Genomic DNA, 14,848 nt, shown 5'->3' with positions numbered 1-14,848 from the left:
AAAAAAAAAAAAAAAAGAGCAGAGAGAGAAAACAGAACCAGAAGGAAGCGAAGGACGAAGAAGAGAAGAGGCAGCGAGAAGCAAGATCAAACCAAGAAAAAAAAAGAAAGAAAGAAGAAAGAAAGCAGACATACCTGGTTCCCAGTTTCTCGCCTCCCGCTGCATGTCAACTTTCGTCATTGCGAAGTCCCCGTAGCTGATTGAAGTCACCACCGCTAATCACAACCCCCATGTAAGTCACGATCCATTGTTGGAGTCGAAGATCCCTAGGTTTCCGCCTCTACTTGCCATAGCCAAGAAAAGAGCACTGGATCTCTCTTTCTCCTTCCTCGCTGGCTTAAACTCCTCACTACCCCTTCAGTCGGCCAGCGGTAACCCTTTTCTTCCCCACGATTTCTTTTTGTTTTTTTTCTTCCCTTAATTCTTTTGATTTTCCAGAATTACCCCTTTTTTATCTATTAATTCCTTCTATCCCTCATTTTTTTCTTATTTACATTTAGCTCCCTGCCCACACTTGATATCCTTTGTGGTTTACTTGAATCTCAAGTAATTGCAATTCTGCCCTTCCAAAAAAAAAAAAAATTATTTACTATTCTACCATATATTCTTGAGTGCTATTTTGTTAATCATCACCATGGTAGCCAATAGTGAAGTTGTTCAGCAGCTGAATTCTTATAAAGGAGAAACCGATACAAAATTTGATGCTCTCACTGACATGGTCACGTCCCTAAAAACAATGGTGGAATCCATACAAGTTTCTATTGATCGTTTGGTGGCAGCAGATAAAGGAAAGAGTCCCATTCAATCTGGGGATTCTTCCAACACCACTCCACAGGATCCGCCAGTAACACTACCACCACCACCACCTAAAAATCCCTATGTGGGAGAGAGGAAGGTCTAATTTTTATAGTGCTTGGAAACATGATTCCGACAATATATGACACGTAAAAATTGGACCAATAGATCTCGTGCGATCATCCTCAAAAAATCATGCTTTCTAGCATATATGTCACGTACACGGACAATCTCACTAGAAACCTGGAAAAGTCCCCTACATATCACAAAAACCCTAAAATTCATCACCTACCTACTCAAATAACCCAGAAACACTCCCGGAACTGAAACCCTAGAAATCCCCGCATAGGAGAGAAGGGGTCTATTTTTCGCTTTTTATGCTTTCGAAATTGGACTGGTAGACATGATGATGGAGCAAAGAGAGCAGCAAAATTGGATGTCCTTGATTTTTATGGAGACAATAATCCAGAATTGTACCTTGACTGGATTCACAGCTTAGATACATTCTTCAGATGGTACGGGTTGACTGAGGCTCGAAAGATCCTATTTGTAGAGGCCAAACTGAAAGGCACGGCTCGAGTCTGGTGGATCAAGCAACAACAACAGAACTGAACCTGAGGCATTGGTTTGGTCACTACTTGGGCTGAAATGTATGAAATCATGAATCGGCGTTTCTTGCCTTCTGATTACAAGCAACGCATGCATCTTAGGTTTGCACAGTTAAAACAAGAGAATTTGACAGTTGAAGAGTATGTTGCTAGATTTTATTATTTGGCCACTCGTTCTGACTTTGAGTGGGATGAAGAAGTCTTAGTGGCCCAATTTCGCAATGGCTTGCACCCTCAACTTAGTGCTGCCCTTGCATCTAGTCGACTACCTACCATGGAAGACGCCGTACAAGTAGCATATCAGGTTGAGGAAAGTCTGAAACGCCTATACAACCGGAGAAATTTTGCAGATACTTTTTCTCGAGGTACTAGTTCCGTTTGGAAACAGTGTCCTACCCAAGAGAGGTCATCTAGCAAACCACAGGCTAGTGCTACATCTATGGCCTCTTCACGACCTAGTCGGCCGTATTCTCCACCTCGACATGTCTCTGAAATGTCATCTTCACGGCCTACTCGCCCATACTCACCCCCTCGGCGTGGTTCAGATAAACCTTCTGATTCTTCAAAATTTACAGTTCGGTGCTACTCATGCCATGGATTTGGACATATCAGTGCTCAATGTCCCAGCCGTTTGGTTGCTTTTATTGATAAGGATTCTCCTATACCATATATTCCCGAAGAGCAACTTGGTTCTGACACAGTTGATTTAAGAGAAGAGCGTGCAACAGGTGAAGTCAATGACATTCTCAGTGACGAGGATCAACATCCTTTTTATGTCATTTGTCATGTGTTGACCACTCAGAAGGCCACTGAAAATAAAGATTGGCGCTACAGTAGTATTTTTCAGACTCGTGTGAAGTGCAATGATCAGTTGCTAACCTTGGTCATTGATGGAGGCAGTTGCACTAATGTTGTCTCTGAAGACGCTGTTCGTAAGCTGGGATTGAATACAGAACCACATCCTAATCCTTACAAGGTTGCGTGGGTGAACAACACTAATCTCAAAATCACAGATAAGTGTTTAGTCACATATTCTATTGGTGGATTTAAAAATACAGTCCAATGTGATGTTCTCCCTCTGAAGGTGTGCCATATCCTTCTTGGTCGACCTTGGTTGTTTGATAAGAAAGTACAGCATTGTGGCTATGCCAATACCTATGCCTTCAAGCATGCCAACAAGACTATGAAGTTTCATCCTGCCAAAGATCTCCCTGAAATTGAGCTCAAGAAGATGGTGGGATCATTCCTCATTCAGCGTATTCCTTCCGACGGTCTCCTCGGTCCTTTCCCTAACTCGACAGAGTCGAGTTCTTTTCAGAGGAGGAGAGTTGATGCAGATACGGCTGCCCTTTCTTGGTTGGACCGGCTTTGGAAGCCAAGAGACAAGAAGAACCGGTCCATCCCAGGGTTTTGGTCCAACAAGGGTTGGAAAGAAAATTAGTAGTTTACTTGGTATTTTATTTCATGCTTTTATTTTCCAAACTTGAACGTAGGAGTAGGATTTACTTTCTTGCTTTGGTTTCCTTTTTATAGTTGTTTCCTAGTTTAGGCTAGTTTCCATTTCAGATAAGTTTCTAATTTCATGTTCCTATTTTCCTATATATTGGTTGTAATCGATTGAAGATTTAGAGAGTGATTTTGACTATTGAATGAATGTGTTGAGTGTGATTCTCCTTTTTTTCCCCCTCTCTACTCTGATTTTCCTTCTCTTCCCTAAGGGTTCTCCATCAGCAAGCCTGCCCTTCTTATTTGTTTGATCATCAGTGTAAAGGGGGGTGCCCGAAACCGATCCGACAACACTCAATCCATCAACACACTAGAAGTTGAGGGGGATGCCAGGGAGGGAAATCCAGATTGGGATGGTGGTGAGTTCTGCACGGTTGAGTAGTAGCTGCCTGTGTCAAGGCCTGAGGAAAAGGCCTGAGGAAAATGGGAGTGCGTCCCACAAGCCATGGCGCTTCCTCGAGGCATCTCAAACGATCTTGCTCCTTGGAAAACCGAAATAGAAAGAAGCCATGGTACAAAAGGAAAAAGTCCACAGCGCCGACAGGTCTACATTGTTTTAACAAGGAGAGCTTCACAATATGGAAAGGTGGTTACTTACCCAAGAAATGTTCCAAGAGAGTTGTTCCAACAAGATGCCTCAGAGTCAAGGAGACCCTTAGGACAGACTGTAATTCGGGAATCTCCTCTGGGAACGGGGGGGACAGAGTGGAGAGGTAGGCACTTGGAAGGGCCAGAAACCGATTGCTTGAATTGGGAGGGGGGGCGAAGGTGGCCGAAGGGGGAGGAAGAGGATGCAACAGGGGGGTGGAAGGATTATCCGGCAAGGGGATGCTCCCGGCTAGAGGGGCAGCCATCTCCTAGCAGCTTAGCTCGCAGCCATGGCAACTGGGCGGAAGGATTTTTCCCTTGATGGGATCAGAAGCTTCTTCTCCTAAAATGATACACATTGGGTCAATAGGGATGCCTTTGTGGTTATTTTCTCTCTTATTAATATCTATTACAGCCCTTGATTTCCTCTCCTCGTCCCCCAACCCCCTATCGAATCTCTCTTCTCTCAATCTCTCGCACGGCCTAGCATTACTTCTCTCGATTCTCTCACTAATAAGTGTCCAACCCCCGATTATCTCTCCCACTACTTACTATCCTTGCACCTGATTTTCTCTCTTCTCTACCCCGACCCCTTTCTCAAATATATCTCTTCTCCTGATCACTCTCGTATGACATAGCATGAATTCTCTCAATTTTCTCTCCCTCCAAAAAATGTCTCAACATGATTTCTCTAAAAAATATCTCAACACGGTTTTCTCTCCCTTTTGTACTTACCTAGAAAAGATTCCCACGATTTTCTCTCCCACTGATAACTATCCCAACACCCGATTTTCTCTCCCTCGATCTCTCTCGCATGACTTGGCAAAAATTCTCTATTTTCTCTCCCACTAATAACTATCCTAGCCCCAATTTTCTCTCCTTCTCTACCCCAACCCCTTTTTTGTATCTCTCCTCTCGATCTCTCTCGCATGACTGAATATGACTTCAATCGATTTTTTCTCCCACTAATAACTATTTTAACTATGGATGAAATAGAAAGTGTGCACTCGGAGCATGAGGCTCCCATATGTGCAAGGTCCGGTGAAAAATACGTTGCCTTACCCCGAGAATGTCGGGAGGCAGTTTCGATCTCCTAGCCACCAGGTCATGGATGATCACACGATGTAGCATGACTTCTCAATTTTCTTTATCCCAACCCCCCATTTTCTCTCCCTCCCATGACCAAGCAAACATTCTCCCAATTTTCTCTCCAACTAAACAACTATGTCCGCACTCGATTTTCTTTCTCCTTCGATCTCTCACACGAGCTAGCAAAATGTTTTTTGATTTTCTCTCCCACTAATGACTATCCCAGCCCCCAATTTCTCTCCTCTGTCCCCAACCACATTTTTTAATCTCTCTTCTTTCGATTTCTCTCGAATGGCCTAACATGACTTTTCCCGATTTTGTTCCCCACTAATAATTCTCCCAGGACACAATTTTCTTTTCCTCGATCTCGCATGACCTAGCAAATATTCTCCCGTTTTATTCTCCCACTAATAACTATCCCAACCTCTATTTTTTCTCTCCTCTACCTCGACCCCTTTCTCGAATCCCTCTCTTCTCTCGATCTCTTGCACAACCTAGCATGACTTCTCCCAATTTTCTCTCCCACTAATAACTATCCTAGCACCCGATTTTCGCTCTCCCTCGATCTCTCTTGCCCGACCGAGCAAAAATTCTCTCAATTTTCACCCACTAATAACAATCCCACCCCGTGATTTTCCCTCCTCTATCCCCAACCCCTTTTTCGAATCTCTCTCCTCTCGATCTCTCTCGCACTACTTAGCATGACTTCTCTCGATTTTTTCTCACATTAATAACTATACCAACGCTCGATTTTCTCTCTCCCTCTATCTCTCCATGAATTAGAAAAAAATTGTCTTGATTTTCTGTCCCCCTAATAACTATCCCAGCCCCTGATTTTCTTTCTACCCTTGACCCCTTTTCTCTCGATCTCTCTCGCACAACCTAGCATGACTTCTCTTGGTTTTCTCTTCCATTAATAAATATTTTAACCCCTGATTTTCTCTCCCTCTCGCATGACGATAATGGATTCCAGGTACACCTTATGAATACTCTCTATGTTTCAAACTTATTTTCTATATCTAGACTTGATTCTGAAAGATGCAACTTTACTTTGAATAAAGTTAGTGTTTATAAAGATAATAATCAAGTTTATACTAGATATTTAGATGATCTTTATAAAATTATCTTGGATTAGTTTTTTAGGAATTTTCTTCTTACTTTGAATGTAAGTGTTGGATCAAAACATGAATTTGATAATGTTGATTCCTTGCCTTCATGACATGAATGCTTTAGTCATAAATTTAGACCTAGAATGGAGAGATTAGTGAGGGAAAGGAAAGAATATTGCCAATTCTTGACTTCACTTATTTTACTATTGTTGAGATTGCAGTAAAGATAAGCGATCTATGTCAAATACAATAATCGTCATGAGGATTATTGAATTTGTCCGATTTATTAAGGTAAAGGGTATAACTCCCCAATATATAGTTCTTGGTACCCTTGGCATTGCAGAAAGATGCAACCATAATCTTATGAAATTGGTACGTAGCATGAAAGGTAAATGCTTTATTATATGAATTCCATAAAAGAAAATTGGATCTTAAAACCATAAATTATTATTTTTTTTATGGGTAATTGTTAGTGGTCAAATGACTACATTTTTTTTGAAGCCACAAGTAGTACCAGAATTGTGTAAATATAAACTACTAGATTATTAGAGGATGGTAACATTAGTGGGAGTGAGAAACCATGTAATGTGTGCATCATGATAGTATCACAGAGAATAATCCCACATGTGACCATTGAAAATAATCCTGTGGAACAAACAAACTATGAATGATGTACCACTTTATGATGTAGTTATCACAGAGAATAATGTGAATGTTCTTCAACTTAAAATTTATGTTAAGACATTTGAAGGTTAAGAGGTCTGTTATTCTAAATGGTTGTATGGGGTATCTCAAAGAATCAAAATTCGATATTGAAATCAAGAATGACATATTTTTCACATGCCATTATAGATGAAAATTCTCTTAAAATGGATATATGGCATGAAAGCAGTGTTGCCAGAAGAAGAAGAAGAACATACCTGAAAGTCGAAACCAGTGCCAAGTCTAACTTCCTAATCTCAATCGACCAAATCCAGTGCCAAGTTCTTCTCTAGGTTTAGGTTGGAGCACTTAATTGAGAGAGAGAAACAGAGGAGTTATTTCAGCCTTTCACGTTGTATTCCCCCCCTTTTGTTTTTTTTGTTCACTTAAGGAGTAAAATGATTCCATGCATCTCACCTCATTTTAAAACCTGCACTTCATCAAATTAAACAATTACAATCAGAATATACAGACAAGTGCCTAAGGTGATGCCTTAACACCTAAGGCGACCGCTTTCCTCACATTCACAATGGCGTCCCTCGCTTTCTACCAAAAAAAGGCCTGGATGACAAGGCGACACAACTATGATTGTACATATCATAACCAATATGATGATTATGACTATGGTATAAATGCACTAAAGTTCTATATGGATCTTATTATAGACATGAGTCTGATTAAGGATTAATGTGTTATGGTCATTTTTTTTCGTATATGACACTCCTTTATAGCGATCACATTTCGTGTGGTTTCTGAATGTTTCTTACTTTATTATTGTGTATACATTTATTTGATATAAATGAGATATTGTTGTTTGGACTGTTTATTATTTGTTTCCCTGCTTAAGAATATATTTGGGTAGGATTGTAGATACTGTGAATGTGGAAGGGAGTGTGTCGATTGATAAATGACGCATAACTGCCATAGTTCTTATCAAGAGTTTCATTTATTCAAGGTATTATTGAATGCAATCAACAGATGTGGTGTTTTGTTGAAGTGGCCACATTAAGTTGTTATCTAAAACTGTTGGAATCCTAAAATTGTTGTTTTAACAAACAAAATTTTTAACTTGTTTTTCATAACTAAAACTAGGATTGTTGTGAATTGGTCATATGGTCGTAGTGGGAGATTGTAGGATTTTATTTTCTATTTTTCCTTATTTATTCCAATGGACCCATTAATTGGGTTCCATTATGGAAATCCAATATTTGATTTGATTGTATAATATCTTGGATTCTATTAAGGATTCCCACCATATTAGTTTGGTTGTGAATAGGGATCATTTGTTCTCTAATTAATTGGCCTACCTTGATGGGATTTAGGTAATATGTTATTAAAGGAGACTAGGCCCCCCTTATATGGTTACGTACTATTCTCACCATTAGAGAAGTGCATTGAGAGAATAGTAAGGGGAGAAATCTGTCTCCATTGAAGAAGGAAGAAGGTTGTTCATTCGTACAAGGACGGCATCAATAGCTGCTTAAAGTTTCGATGGAAACATATCATCGACGGTGAATGGCATGTCATTTACCCTTTTTGTGTTGAAACGATTTATGGTGTATTGGCAAGATCTTTATTATGGTTTAGGAATTGTGATTCTATATATTCTGTCACCAAGTTCCAATTTTGGTCATGGTACAGTTTACACACCTTCATGGTATCGTTTTCACACCTTTTAAAAAGTGATTAATAGGTTACAGATGAAAAAGAGGGGTAATCTAGGCATTTAAAAAAAGCAAGGGAGAAGAAGATGTAAAAATCCAAAAGCAGGGGAGTATCAGAAAAAAAGTTTGAGGTAGGGTAGTTTTTGTGAATATAGGCTAAGTTTGAGGTAGGGTAGTTTTTGCAATTTCCCCGAAATCTAATTTCACTGATAAGTCTCTTTAGAAAGGATTTTTTTTTTTTTTTTTTTTTATAAACAGAATTTCATTCAATTAAAGCTAAGAAATACAAGGCAGACAGAGGTATGAAAAACACAAGGCTTAGGTATAAAATACCGAAAGCCTAAGAATGGAATGTGACCAAGCTGCTTGACATGCCAAAGGCAACCTTTTAGGGTAGGGAATGGTCGAAACCAAAAGATTCCCTAACAAACTTGCCGTAAAAATAGCACCAATCGGATACAATATCCTTCATCAAGTGGATAGGTCTATCCAAAGTGGCCAATAGTGTGGCGCATTCCAGACACAAAGCATCACGGTATGCATATGACCCAACACAAGACCAATAATTGACAAAGCTGACCAACACTTTATGCTTCTTGAACATGATGGCCAACACAAAGTCAGCCAAATTGCTGTAGACACAGCTTACAGGACAATCAGTTACAGGACCCACATATTGGGTAGAATAAAAAAGAACAAGGGGCATGGCGAACATAACCGCATAGGGCTTGGGCATGGCAGACAGAATTCCATATGGAATGATGGGTGACAACTTGTCTAGGCCCCACATTCTATAAAGTCCACTTACCAAATCACATGATTATGGCTTGGATACTCCGATCCAGAATGGTCGGGGTATGACCACCAACTCCACTGCCGACAAAGTCACCATTGACGAAACCATCGCTAACAAAGCCATCTTTGGTTTCGAATCCAATGCAAACTCCATCTCCCCAATTTCTGAGCACTCCAGTGTCGCCCACCGATGCCTTGGGCCGAGATCAGTCAAGGCCCCAATTGTAGGTGTTGGTGTTGACCCTAAATCTGCCTCGGATGGAAAAACCACGGTCCCAACAACAACTTCGACGATGAGAATTGAGATTGCAACAATAGCAACAGATCCCGCTCCCGCATCAGCGATGCCGAGAAAAGCAAAAAGGGCGGAGAAAACATGGTTATTCTGACAGCAGCTCAAATGGGTAGACAAGAAAGACCTCAGATCGACGATCTCTATGTTCCTCGTCAAGTCCACAAGTGGACGCACCTCTCCCATATCCCTCCTCCCCTGCTTACCGACAACAACGAACTGGCCCAGAAGCATCTCCTGGATCAGAGTGCCTTTGAATGAGGAGCCAGAAAAAGAGCTAGGGTGAAACAGATCAGAGGATCTCTTCCTCTCTCCCGAAGTCCCAACAAGTCTAATAATTGTTGCGATAACTGATTCGGAACCCCGAGAGGGCGTAAGGGCTGCGGCGAATAGCGCTCGAGATACATTATCATCGTTGTCATCAGCAGCTTCGCCACCATCGTGTACGGACTGCAAGTCATGGCAAACCCTCTTACAGGATAGGAGGACACACACAAGGGCGGAAACAACCAACAAGCACAAAAAGGGGAACTACACGCACAAAACAATGGAAAGTCAAATAGCGGCGGAAAAAAAAAGCTAGAGCGGAGTATGGTCTGCGTCACCGCCTTTAATAGACGGAGGAGGGGGTCCGAGAGGGTTATGTCATTTATGAGCATATTTATCTGTTTTGTCCTTTCATCATCTCTATAGATACCTTTTCCTTTATTGTCATGTGCTCTTTACATATCTTGATTAGGAAGAGATTGACAAGCAAATTCTTAACCAATTCATTCCACCCAAGAAAAAAGCAAGAGAGGATTGTAGAACAAGTTTCATTCTTAACCTTTTAGGTTTCGCTTACGCAAGCCATGGTTAAGTTCATGACGTATGCACTTAATGTTGGAAGGATTAGAGTAGTGTATTAATCTTAACCAATAGCGCACTAGTTACATTTTCCTATGAAAACCAGCCGGTCTTCTATTTCTTTCCTGGCTTAAAACACATCATTTGATATGCAAGAGATTGATTGCTAGATCTCTAGAGATTAAGGAGTTCAGAATCCAAGGCAATATTATGTCATTGCATCTTTCATTCTTTCCCATATAAAAGATTTGATCTGAGGCATTCGGTCTAGTAGTTTCCCTTGAACAAAACAAAATTTTCTGTTCATAGGCAAGAAGGCTATACACATCAACTATACTTCCATGATTAATAATTGTCTTCATTAAGTGGGGGCAGAAACCAGAATAATACCTGGGTTATCTGATGGATGTAAATAGAAGGATAAGGAGGAAGGGCGGTATAGGAGCCCCCGCGTCCCTTCGATCCACAGAATATTGTAAAGTAAGAGTCATCTCTTGTATGTCTTTCTCTCATGAATATTTCCACGTATGTAGTGTCATCTTATTCTGCCTACGTGTGAGGAGTTGTTGGGAGTTATAGAGTTATATAATAATCCCAAAATGATAGTATTGGACCCACTAGAACAATATTCAAAGCAAAGATCTTTGACCAAAAGAGAAATCTAAGTACAACTCTCCTATTCTTTCACTGCTCGCAAGGCAAGAACAATTAAAGATTATGAGGGAACATGAGTCCAACAATAAGCCTGCTTTTCTTTTGATGCAAGGGTTTCCTTGGGGACTACTGATCATGATTCTTTAGAAGCTCCTTTTAAATAGCCTACGATGTATCTTTCAATCAATTCATCAAACATTTTACGTTGTTTGGGTCTGTAAGTGTGTGTGTGTGTGTGTTGCTGCGTGAGAGAGAGCTTGTGATAAACCGTGGATTTTACTGGGCTGCAAGAAATGGTGATACTGGGCTGCTAAACCAACGCGAAATCCCTGACTTAGATCAGCAAACAACGGAGCCCACATCGAACGCAGCCCTTCATATTGCTGTGTACTATGGACAAGAGCAGTTTGTGCAAGAGCTCTGCAGGCAGTGTCCGTCGCTCCTTACACAGTACAACTCCCAGGGCGACACTCCGCTGCATGTCGTGGCAAAGACTGGAAATCACGGTATAGCTCGTTTTCTTATCTCAAATTCACCTGCTGGTATTGATAGTGCAGGTGCAGCTGAGAAGCTGAGATTGAGAAACAAGGATAATTATATGCCCTTGCATGAGGCTATTGAAAACAATAATCTTAAGTTGCACAGTTGCTGACTGAGGCCGACCCTGGTTGGCCATATTGCGATAACAAAGATGATGCCGCCACCACCAAGGCCAATGAGTCGTCTCTGCTATACTTGGCTGCTCTAATGGGAGAGTTAGAAATGGTAAAGCTGATCCTACAACACCTAGCAGCTTATGATGGACCCAAAGGCGAGAAAGCCTTGTATGTGGCTGTGCACTGGAACCATTTTAGTAACCTCAACTCTTCTCCTTTTATTATTATTATTTTTCTTTTTTTTAGGAAGCGGGATGGGGTGGTATTGGAAGTTAGAGTGAGGAATTAATGCACCGTTGACTTGTGGTTTAATACACATGCTGATGGACGTTGGATCCCATGAGCATAGTGGAGAGGACAAGATTTGGCTCTTTGCTGGGAGCCAAAAAAATGGAATCTAGAAGGGTATTTTTTACAATATAAAAATGTAGAGGAATATTTATGAACCAAAAGGAGAAGGTAAAAGATTCTATTTCTTTGGCTGTCAATAGGGTTGCCGCAACCCTTTAGCAGCCAAATTTTTTCAGGTGGAGAGTAGCTTGCACGTATGGACGGCCTGTGTTAATTCCAACCCCCTTCCAATTCACTCTACAGTCAATGGGTTTGACAGAATTTTCAAACGAGATATCTGATGACCATGGGAATGTAAAATTCCCGCGCAGGCTAACCAGACCTCGGATCCGAGCTTGAGCATACCCAGCCTCAGCACAAGCTGGAAAAACTTCCTTCATGGTAGTATAAACAGGGTTCTGTGCTTTTCGTGTGCGTGTGTGTGCAGCCAGTGGTAAGTTCATGTATGAAGCTGGCAATCTGGAGGAATCTAATCAGAAATCCAGCTGATTTCGGACAGATTGGTCAATCTTGAGTTGCAACAACTTTCCTGCTACCCCGGGCTCGCAGCCAAAGAAATGGAATCTCGAAGAGTATATTGAAAAATACAAAAATCTAGGAAGGTATTTGTGGGAAGTGAATTATTCCATTTCTTTAGCTACAAGCCCAGGTAGCAGCAAATTTTTTTTTTCCTTTTAATACAGTGGTGTTGGGACTTGAGACCTCTTTTTTCATTTATCCTTTGTATGTGTCAGGAATTGTAGAAGCACTTATAGACGAGAATATACAAACACATAGGGGCAGGTGAAAATCGAAAAAATCCTCTCCACTATGCAGCAATATATGGGAACCATTGGATAGTAGAGAAGTTGATATCGAAATACCCATGCAGTGCCTATAGGTTGGATGAAAATGGTTCTTCCCCACTTCACATTGCAGCAAGTAAATCCCACCTTAAAGTAGTTGGGAGAGCTGATCAAACATTGCCAGATTGTATGGAGAAGCTAAGCAAGAAAGGAAAGTCCATTCTTGGTTTTGCAGTGGAGAGTAGAAGTTTAATAATGGTGATCTATGTTGTGGATATATTGGTTCTCAGAACATTGAAGAACTAGCAAGACAACGTTGGAAATAACCCTTTCCATCTAGCTGCCAAACTCATTTCTTAACAGGATTTCTTTCTTTTTGTATTCGATTCGAAGCAACATTATAAGACACTTAACAAGGAACAGTGGACAGCCTTTCATTTTATTGATAAGCAGCATTTCCACTCAACATTTTCCTTGGTATGTTACCGAGAACCCCATGTCATGGTTCTTTTGTGTTGTTTCGTTCAAAACTTGATTACTTTATTTCATTCTTTTAGTCCTACTAAAGAATCTAGACTATGATTCTAGGAATGGAGATGAAACAAAAGGAAATGGGGAGCCAGAACCCAAGAGAGAGACAGTGACTCTCATCCGAGATCTTAAGATTGGAGATGAAACAGAAGAGAATAAGGAACCATAACGAGAAACAGAGAAGGAGCACAACCAAAACTTAAACAGCAGATTAGAGAAACAGCAACTGTGTAGATATGAATGTATGAATAAGACATGGACAGACGACAGGTGTTGGCGTACAATGTCTTGCATTCCGTCATAGTTTAATTCAGGGAGTACTGGTGCAGAGCCTCGACAGGTAGGATGGTGGTCCCGCTAGCCAGTTAGTGGGCCGTGGGGTTGCAAGGGGAGCAGGAGGCCCCCCTGCATAGCAGGGGTGTAGGGGGGTTGCACCCCCCGCTCGAATTTTTTATTTGAGAGTAGTTTTCTAATTTTTCGGATTAGGATTTTTTCACTATATATTCATAGCGAGGGTTTCTTTCTCTGTAATGCAAGCAATACTGAGAGGTGTGAGGGACGAGCGTTGTAACCCTATTCTCCATTGATAGTGAAGCAGGATCTTATCTCACTGAGGACGTAGGCAACCTTGTTGACCCCCATAAATCTGTGTGCATTGTTTGTTCTATTTTTCCATTATTTTTTGCAACATTTTAGGGTTGTGTTTCTACAGACAGGTTTGATTTTGTAATCAGAATGTAAAGAAATTGGAGAATGTAAAAATTTGTGAAAAATGGCATTGTTGTGGTAAGAATTTTAAATCCTTTGATTCTACTTTGATGCTAGCAGGCTGCATTGAAAAGGAAATCAAAGTGGGCAAAAGCATAACTTTCCTTGATGGAAACTCTTTCTTTTTCTAAAATTTTAGATGGGTACACTGTTGAAGGGGGGAGTGGGAAGGTAACAGTTAAGAGACTCGAACCCAAGACGTCCTGGTGATTGTGGGGGTTTTGCACACCACAACCTCATCAACTGTGTTAGGCAGTTGTTCTTGATGGAAACTTAACGCCACACACACTGCTTTTAGATGTATGGGAACATTAGTCGCTTTTGATGGCCGCACGTCTAGAAGCTGTTGGTTGCCCCAGTGTTTCAATTCTGGCTGATGAAGACTGCCACATCTGGGGGTCATAAAGAACATAATGTCAAAAGGCTGCCGGCCGATAGTTTTATCCACGGGTATTAAATAGGGACAGCTGATGCAACAGCCGCCGACACACCCTAAATAAATAGGGAGGGGGTTCTCTGTTACAAATTTTGCTCTAGCCCACCATATGTGATCTTATCCTTCAGTTTTTTGAAGGTCTGGATGGACTGAACTATCTCTCCTCTTCTGACCTTATGGCTCCTGTGTAAATGATAATCGCAATTGATGTGACATGAGACTCCCTCACACTGGTACATGGGAACTTTCTCCCTCTGTTATTTTGTTAGAATTCTCCCCATGTTCAGTGACATAAGAAGCAGCTAATGTTGATTGCAAAACAAAAACTACAATAGTGGCTTCTTTTGTGTGAGATCTCACTGAACTTTTGAAACTGAAACAATTTTAAGGTTCAAGAGCAGATCCTATGCCACAGACACAGGGAGCATGCAATGACCATTGTGCTCTTATTGGAGGTACGCCCTTTTATCTAGGCACAGAGGCCGCTGTTGGACAGTAGACACAATTTTTTTTCATTCTCTTTTTACTGGATTGACATGGTAATCAATTGTATGCATTGAAACAGAATCTTATGTACCTAACAAAAGAGCTATAGGTCCAACCATAAAAACTGAGGGAACAATTGGCCTTACATTTGATTGCAAATAAAAGGCTATGATTAGTATTCATCATT

General features: G+C 40.9%; 1 protein-coding gene across 8 annotated transcripts in view; it reads left to right on the top strand.

The window, feature by feature from the left end:
• Nucleotides 1-14,507, top strand: part of LOC122089223 (26S proteasome non-ATPase regulatory subunit 7 homolog A-like) — a 37,009-nt gene extending 22,502 nt beyond the window's left edge. Inside the window, exons 4-5 of one of the 8 annotated variants that reach the window (XR_006143266.1) lie at nucleotides 7,720-11,154; nucleotides 12,390-13,135. The gene's annotated coding sequence lies outside the window, so the exon portion shown is untranslated. Of the gene's footprint in view, nucleotides 1-7,719; nucleotides 13,136-13,799 lie in introns of those variants that run through there. The other 7 variants (XR_006143265.1, XR_006143263.1, XR_006143268.1 and 4 more) reach the window with 7 other exon arrangements.
• The last annotated feature ends 341 nt before the right edge of the window (nucleotides 14,508-14,848 follow it).

The sequence above is a fragment of the Macadamia integrifolia genome, chromosome 9 (assembly GCF_013358625.1).
Source record: "Macadamia integrifolia cultivar HAES 741 chromosome 9, SCU_Mint_v3, whole genome shotgun sequence".
NCBI lineage: Eukaryota > Viridiplantae > Streptophyta > Magnoliopsida > Proteales > Proteaceae > Macadamia > Macadamia integrifolia.
This window is presented reverse-complemented; position numbering and strand designations above follow the sequence as displayed.